We start from the raw sequence: 8,601 nt of genomic DNA, 5'->3' as shown, positions 1-8,601 counted from the left end.
CCACCGTCAGCTGGATGTCCACCCCCTTCACCAAGCTGCTAATGGTGAACTCCCCGTACGGATACGACACCTCCAGGTTACAATAGAACCGACGGACGAGCTGCTCGTAGCATGGTCGGTCCACATGAAGAATAGAGTCCCAGCCCAATGCTGAGAACCTCTCCTGAAGCCTAGCCTTGTGGAAGTCCTCGACTACCACGGTCTTCTCCATCATCACTGACCCCTTTAGGAAGTTGGGCCAGTTGGCTGCTGCCTCTGCACTAAGGAAGTGCTCCTCATCATAGTCTGAGGGGTCAGACTGGGCAGGTGCGGGTCTCCCTATGAGAGGAGCTGAAGAGCTAGTCTCTGCACTCTTCCGCTTAGAAGCGGTAGTCTTACGTCGAGCGCCAGAGGAAGATGGTCCCTTGCTGGCGCTAGATGACATCCTGACAATAAGAAAGGGAAGTAGGGTTAGTAAGTAATGGAAAATGACAGCATTAGAAAGGGGAAACCCAAAACCCGAATACTCGTAAAGTGGAAACGGTGACAAGCTAGAAATGATAGGGAACCTATGGACATGATGCACGGTAAGCTACAAAGGAGAAACATGCCAAAACAGTAAAATGACGGCAAAGAGCATATTAACATGAGAGGATTCAATTTCAATGCACCAACTCATTCACAATGAAGTAAAAGCTTGAAACCCTAGGTCTAGAATGAAATGCCATAGTAGCGGGATCATGAAAGTGCAAGAACATACCCAAATAGACTATGGAGTTCCATGAATACAAGTATGGGATGAAAATCAAGGAAACCAATACAAAAAGAGGGATTTTCATAGAAATACATGGGGATTCCAAGCATAATGGAGGATACATGAAATCTAAAGCATATCTAGCGTAAATCAAATGGAATGCATCAAAAAGGAGTCATCAATTGGAGAAAAAGAGTGAGAATTGAAGAAATCCCCAAATTTGGAAACCTAGGGCACGAATTGGGGTTTTCTCCAAATGGAGAGATAAAATTCCTATAAACTACAAATAACCACAGTAGAAGCATCACAATCACATGGTAATACTATTCTATGGTGAAAAATATGAAAAGGAAACCTAGAAAGTAAACCTTATGCATGCATTCTACCTAAATGGAAATTCTGAAAAAGGAAGAAGGAGGAACTTACTTGAATGAGGGTGAGTTGACTCTTCTCTAAAGCGCCGAGTGGATGAGTAGACTCACAAGTAGAAGCGCCGAGGAGACCTCCAAGATCGCCCAAGGAAGAAAGGAAGAAAGAGAAAGGAGATGGGGAAAGAGACAAGACAGAACAGGGCCCTACAGGCCCTGTTCGTGTTTTTACACGGGCAAGACCGGCGGGTATAACTGGCGGGCCCCTACCCGCCGGTGCCACCCGCCGGTGTGAGGCACTAGGATCGGCGAGCTCGACCGGCGGGCCCCTACCCACCGGTGCAGCCCACCGATTGTGAAAATTGGGGGATTTTAAAAATTTTTTTCCCCTTCTCTCCTCCTAGCATGATTGCATTGATCCTCATTATTGATTATTATTCCTATAATTAATGTGCTATGGTCAAGTGGGACCATTGACTTATCTGTTGGGGCCATTGCCCTGTATCTTGGAATTGAGCTGCGATAATTTACAGGCTATCATACACTACAACACCTCATGTAATGGCATATGATTGTGTGCCGAAATGAATTCTACGGTGTTTAACCAATATGGTGTGTGATGTGTTTCAGGTATAGGGATACGATGGTACGTACTAGATCCGATAGTAATGCCCGAGGTACCTCGCGGGGTCCTCGTCGGGTCGGTCGACCATAAAATCCTAGGAGGTCCCGCTCTGTGGGGCATACCTCACCTCCACTACCTCCAGAGACCCTTGGTCAGGGTGGGGCACATGGGGACCCACCTATGACTACACTCCCGGACCCTCCACTGGTCATTACACCGGGAGATGTTGCTACAATAATTCAGCAGTCCCAACAAGCTTTTCAGCAACAAATGCTTCAGCAACAGCAAACATTTATGACTGCCATCCAGCAACAGTTGGACTTTTCTCAACTAGGTCAACCTCCCCGGGTACTCACTCCACAGGACCCACCTGTAGGGTCGGGAACGGGACCACAAGTGGGGGGTACACCTCCAATCCCACCATTCGGTGTTCCTCAGTATGGGATGCCTCCTCCATACTCCTACTATCCTGCCTATGCTCCTAACTTCCCGGCGACGAGTAATACGTCAAGGGTAGTGGAGTCGTTCAAGAGGAACTTACCACCTGTATTCTCTAAGGTGGGGAGTGATCCTTTGGAATCGGATCAATGGATCCAAGAATTAGAGAAGATATTTGAGGTGCTTGAGTGCACGGATGCCCAGAAACTTATTTGTGCTGGGTTGCAACTCATGAAAGAGGCAAATTCTTGGTGGCAAGCCTCCAAGCCTATATTGATGGCTGCTCATCCAGAACTTACTTGGGAGCAGTTCAAGGAGTTGTTTTTGGACAACCATTATCCGCGTAGCTTCAGAGACCGAAAGGAGACTGAGTTCATGGCCTTAGCTCAAGGAGGTAAGACTGTCCTTGAGTACCAACAGCAATTCGAGAGTTTGTTCCATTTTGCCCCAAGGCATATGCGAATAGCTGAAGAGAAGGCAACAAGGTTCCTAAAAGGCCTAAAAGCATCTATTGGGTCTGTGCTTAAGGTCTTGGATTTGACCAAATATGGCCAGATTGTGCAGAAGGCCAAGACTATGGAAGATAAGCAAAAGGGTGAACAGTCCCTCACCCTTGGACTATGGAAGAGAACAAACCCATTTCAGGATATGGGGAGTTCCTCCAAGGCATACCGCGGATCATACAGTTCTGGGCCTATGTATAGGCAGCCCTATAGGCCACCTTCCTACCCTCCTAGGCTAGTTGGTGGTTCGGGTTCCACCTCTTTTTGCCCGAACACTAGTGTGGCACCTACAGCTCCAAGGCCACCTCAACCTCCATCTGTAACGGGTCAAGTGCAGAGGGGCCCCACTCCGGTTTCGACATCTCAAATTCGTTGCTTCAACTGCCATTCATATGGGCATTATGCGAAAGACTGTCGGGCCAGACCAGCCTTGCCCTCCAGTCATCCCTCTGCATACCGACCTCCCTTACCTCGAGGAAATCAACCGCAGGGAAGGATGTATGCTCTATCAGCCGGGGAAGCTGAGGCTAGTATAGAAGTAGTAGCAGGTACATTTTAAATTAAGAAATTCATTATGATTAATACTGATGACCTGCTGAAATTATATGCATTGTTATACTAGGTATCCTACCCATATCAGGCATACCGGCCTATGTTTTATTCGATTCAGGAGCTACAGATTCATTCGCATCTAAGAGATTTGTAGAGAAACTTGGGATGTCACCTAGGATCCTAGACCATGGAATGATTGTTAGTATGCCTACTGGTAAGGTTACACAGTTGAGGGAAGTATATGAGTCGTGCCCGGTGGAGATTAGTGGGAAGAACTTTGATGCACAACTCATTAAGTTCAATATGCAGAATTTTGATGTTATATTGGGTATGGATTGGTTGTCGGCTCATCGAGCTAATGTGATCTATGCAGAAAGGCTGATTAAGGTGACAGATGACGAAGGGAAAGAGTGGGTATACCGAGCAGATACAATGAAAAGGGTGAGGAAGGTCCTTGTCTCTGCTCTTCAAGCGGTAAAGTTGCTAGAAAGTGGATGTCAGGGTTACATAGCATCGGTACTCGATGTTGATGCAAGACTTACACCTCTATAAGAGGTAAAGGTGGTTAAAGAGTTTCCCGACGTTTTCCCAGATGATCTGATGCATTTACCACCTGATAGAGAGTTGGAGTTTGCCATAGACTTGACTCCTGGAGCAGCTCCGGTATCTAAGGCTCCATACAGGATGGCACCAGCTGAATTGAAGGAGTTGCAGATGCAGTTGCAGGAATTATTAGAAAAGGGGTTTATTCGCCCAAGTGTTTCACCTTGGGGTGCCCCGGTGTTGTTTGTCAAGAAGAAGGATGGTAGTTTGCGTATGTGCATAGATTACCGGGAGTTGAATAAGCTAACCATTAAGAACCGGTATCCATTGCCACGCATTGATGATTTATTTGATCAGTTGCAGGGAGCCAGAGTATTTTCAAAGATAGACCTTCGGTCCGGCTATTATTAGCTCAAGATAAAGAGCAATGATATACCCAAAACAGCATTTAGGACTCCGGTCACTATGAGTTCCTAGTGTTATCATTTGGGCTAACCAATGCACCGGCAGCATTCATGGATCTAATGAATCGAGTATTTCAGGATGTGCTCTACAAATGGGTAATTGTTTTTATTGACGATATCTTGATCTACTCCAAGACCGAAGAGGAGCACACTCACCACTTGAGAATGGTGTTACAGAGGTTGAGGGATCAACAGTTGTTTGCCAAGTACAGTAAGTGTGAATTCTGGCTTGAAAAAGTTGGATTCCTGGGGCACGTAGTGTCTAAAGCCGGGATCGAAGTAGATCCTGCTAAAGTGAAAGCAGTAGTGGAATGGGAAAGCCCCAAGAATGTTACCGAAATTAGAAGCTTCTTGGGTTTGGCTGGATACTACCGTCGCTTCATCGAGAATTTTGCTCGAATTTCAGCACAAATGACCAAATTGACTAAAAAGGGTGCGAAATTTGACTGGGCGGAGGAATGTGAGAAGAGTTTCCAGGAATTGAAAGAAAGGTTGGTGATTGCCCCTGTGCTGACTATTCCTGAGGGCACAGGTGGAATGACAGTCTATACCGATGCTTCCAAAGTTGGTTTGGGCTGTGTTCTCATGCAACGTGGTAAGGTAATAGCGTATGCATCCCGACAACTAAAGGAGTATGAGAAGAATTACCCCACTCATGACTTGGAACTAGCTGCAGTCATTTTTGCCCTTAAGATCTGGCGACATTATTTGTATGGGGAGAAGTGCGAGATATACAATGATCACAAAAGCCTGAAGTACTTCTTCACCCAGAAGGATTTGAACATGAGACAGAGGAGATGGCTTGAACTCATGAAGGATTATGACTGCGACATTCAGTATCATCCCGACAAGGCCAATGTAGTGGCAGATGCATTGAGTCGGAAGACACAGACTGTGTCGCTCTCATACTTAGCAGTCAGTCCACCACTCGCGCAAGAGGCGATGCTAATGGACGAAACCCTCTTGTATGAAGGGGTAACCTTAGAGCTTGAACCTCAACCGGAAAACCTTAAATGGTTGACTGTATCCTTGACGGCTCTACAGGTGAATCTGGCAATTAGGCAAGAGGTGATAATGAAGCAACCTGTGGATCCTGAATTGCAGCGGATCAGAGTTAAGGTTTAAGACCAAACAATGAACGACCCCGATTTTACTTTAGCCAGTGATGGGGCATTAATGTTTCGAGACAGATTATGTGTACCCGATGATTTGGATATACAAGACAAGATAGTGAAAGAAGCACACAGCTCCGATTACTCACTCCACCCAGGAAGTACCAAGATGTACAAAGACCTCAAACAAAGTTACTGGTGGCCAAACATGAAAGTCACCATAGCCTTGTATGTGGCGACTTGTCTTACCTGCCAGAAAGTAAAAGCTGAGAGGCATCGACCTTATGGTACTCTTCAGCCACTCCCAGTACCAGAATGAAAGTGGGAAAGGATTACGATGGACTTCGTCACCAGACTATCAAGTACACCTAAGGGAATGGACGCGATATGGGTGATCGTTGATCGGCTTACCAAGACTGCTCATTTTATTTCTATCAAGACCAAGTTCTCCATGACCAAATTAGCACAACTTTACATGGAAAACATAGTGCGCTTACATGGAGTGCCAGTAAGCATTGTTTCAGATAGGGACCCAAGGTTCACTTCCAGATTTTGGAAAAGCTTACAGTGTGCCTTGGGATCACAGCTGAATTTGAGTACAGCTTTTCACCCACAGACGGATGGTCAGTCGGAGCGAACCATACAGATATTAGAAGACATGCTCAGGGCATGTACAATGGAGATGAGTGGCAGTTGGGAAGAATATATACCTCTTATGGAGTTTGCATATAACAACAGTTACCAAGCTACAATTGGGATGGCTCCGTATGAGGCGTTATATGGCAGGAAATGCAGGACTCCTTTGTATTGGGATGAGGTAGGTGAACGCTGAATGTTAGGACCTGAGATGATACAAATGACTTGTGACAAGGTCGACATTATTAGAGAACGGATTAAAGCAGCTCCGTCCGTCAAAAGAGCTATGCAGACACCCACAGAAAAGATATTGAATTTCAGCCAGGAGAAAAGGTATTTCTCAAGATCTCTCCTACTAAAGGGTTGCAAAGGTTTCACAGAAAGGGGAAGTTGAGCCCAAGATACATCGGACCATTAGAGATCTTATCTCGGGTTGGCTCAGTAGCCTACATGCTTGCTCTGCCACCTTCTCTTGGGGATGTTCACAATGTATTCCACGTATCCATGCTGAAGAGATACGTGCATGATCCATCTCATGTACTACCCGTGGAACCAGAGTACCTAGAAGCTGATATGACCTATACAGAACAGCCAGCTGAAATTTTGGACCGGAAGGTGAAAACCCTTCGCAACCGCTCCATCTCCTATGTAAAGGTGCGATGGGCTGATCATTCACTTGAAGAAGCATCTTGGGAGGTAGAGGATGAAATGCAATCCAAGTACCCTCATCTTTTTGATCAACCAGGTACGCAATTTCGAGGGCAAAATTTTTCAGAAGGGGGGGTAATGTAATACCCTACTTCTTAAACCCGATCTGATTTCACGGTTGAACTGGTTTAACCGTGCAGGGACCGAGCCAGAGGGAATTAGAGTGGGTTCCTTATGGGCTATGATGGCAAGGGTGACCTTAAACACCGGCTGGCCCGACAAGGCCGAGCCACTGCCAGAAGAGACAGGAGTACCCAAGCTATGTACATACACCTACCATAAGGCCATGTACGGATAAAGCAGGTATTGTAGCCGTATATTAAGGTATATACGTATACTACATCGTATGCTAGGGTGGGGTTCGCGCCAGGCCCGAACTCTGTCAAAATCCCAAGTTTTGGCCCTCAGGTGGGCGGACAGGTGGGTGGCACCCACCTGAGTGACCCATCCATGTGTACTATTCACTTATTCAAGAATTATATATATATATAGCATTTATGTTTTCTTTCCTTTTCATCTATGACACCCGTACGTTGGTGAGAATAGAAAAGAGGAGAGAGACAAGAAAGGGAAGAAGAAGGGAAGAGAAGGAAGAGGAAGAAGAGAAGGATTTCAGCGGCGCCGAAGCTTGATCTTCCCTTTCCGGCGCCGGTGGAGTGATCTTCAACTCTAGATCTACATTTAGAGGTAAGCAAAGTTGGGTTCTTTGAACATTCACCATACCCAAGCTTAAACCCTTGATTCGAGTAGGGTTTCTTGAGATCTTGTAAATCCCCTTTGAAATGATGAATCTAAGGTTTAATAGATGATTTATGTGTTGATCTTGAAGGATTTGAAGAGGTATTGACAAGGTGGAAGAAGCATTGTGGGTTTGAAGTGATTTGGAGGGTTTGAAGTTGTTCTTGAGCAAAGAAGGTAAGATGGTTTCCCATCACTTGAATCTAACCTAGATCTAGGTTAGAACCATCTTATAAGACCTTGAAGGTGTGAAGAAGGGGTTGGGAAAAGCCCCATTTGAATCCCCAAAGAATGAAGGAAGTTGGGGAGAAATGGTTGTTTTCCCGCCAAGACCGGTGGGTGCAACCGGTGGGCCCCTACCCGCCTGTGGGCACCCACCTGAGAGGGCAGGGGGGCCTTCGGGCACAACCGACGGGCCCAACCGGTGGGCCAACCGGTGGGCCAACCGGTGGGCCCCCTACCCGTCGGTCCTAGCAGGGGCCCCTGGCCCAACCGACGGGCCAGATCGGTGGGCCCTACCTGCGGGCCCCTACCCGTCGATCCAAACCGGTGGGTAGGACCGGTGGGCCAGACAGCCCACCTGTCTGACCCACCCGTGTGGCCCCGAAGGTGATCCTTATGTCCGATTGAACCCAAATCAGACGTGTGACCTTCTTTTAACGTTCTAAACATGATTTGTCATCGAATCTCGTTAATTTTGATTCCAAATGGTGAAGTACTAACCCCGCTCAATTATGTTAGGTTCACCAAATCCTACCCGATTCTCACTGGATCTCACCCGTACCGAATGGGAATCCTTGTACGCTACAGGTAAGTGGGGAGAGGACGTTTGGCCTTGTTTCAAGGCATTGTTTGGCATTCATTTAATTATATCTAGTCTAGTCATGCCATCATGAACATGCTATGTAGATTAGTCATTCCTCACATTGTTATGCATGTGTGCTATGTTTACTTTCTAAATGCCAATTGAATGAGATGTTTATATGTTGAATGTGGACATCATGGTGCATGATGCATTGATAGACTAGATGCCGTAGTTGGCTTGGAAACGAGTGCATTGGTGGCCCGTGGAATGGGATGCAGTGACACTATACAATCGTACTATTGTCATATAGGAGCATGCGGTATTAGGATTTTCACCATCCCATACTACGACCCTTCCCAACAGGGGTTAAGGTGTT

This window comes from Macadamia integrifolia, unplaced genomic scaffold, assembly GCF_013358625.1.
Source record: "Macadamia integrifolia cultivar HAES 741 unplaced genomic scaffold, SCU_Mint_v3 scaffold319, whole genome shotgun sequence".
In the NCBI taxonomy this organism is placed as follows: Eukaryota; Viridiplantae; Streptophyta; class Magnoliopsida; order Proteales; family Proteaceae; genus Macadamia; species Macadamia integrifolia.
Note: the sequence above shows the minus strand (reverse complement) of the source record.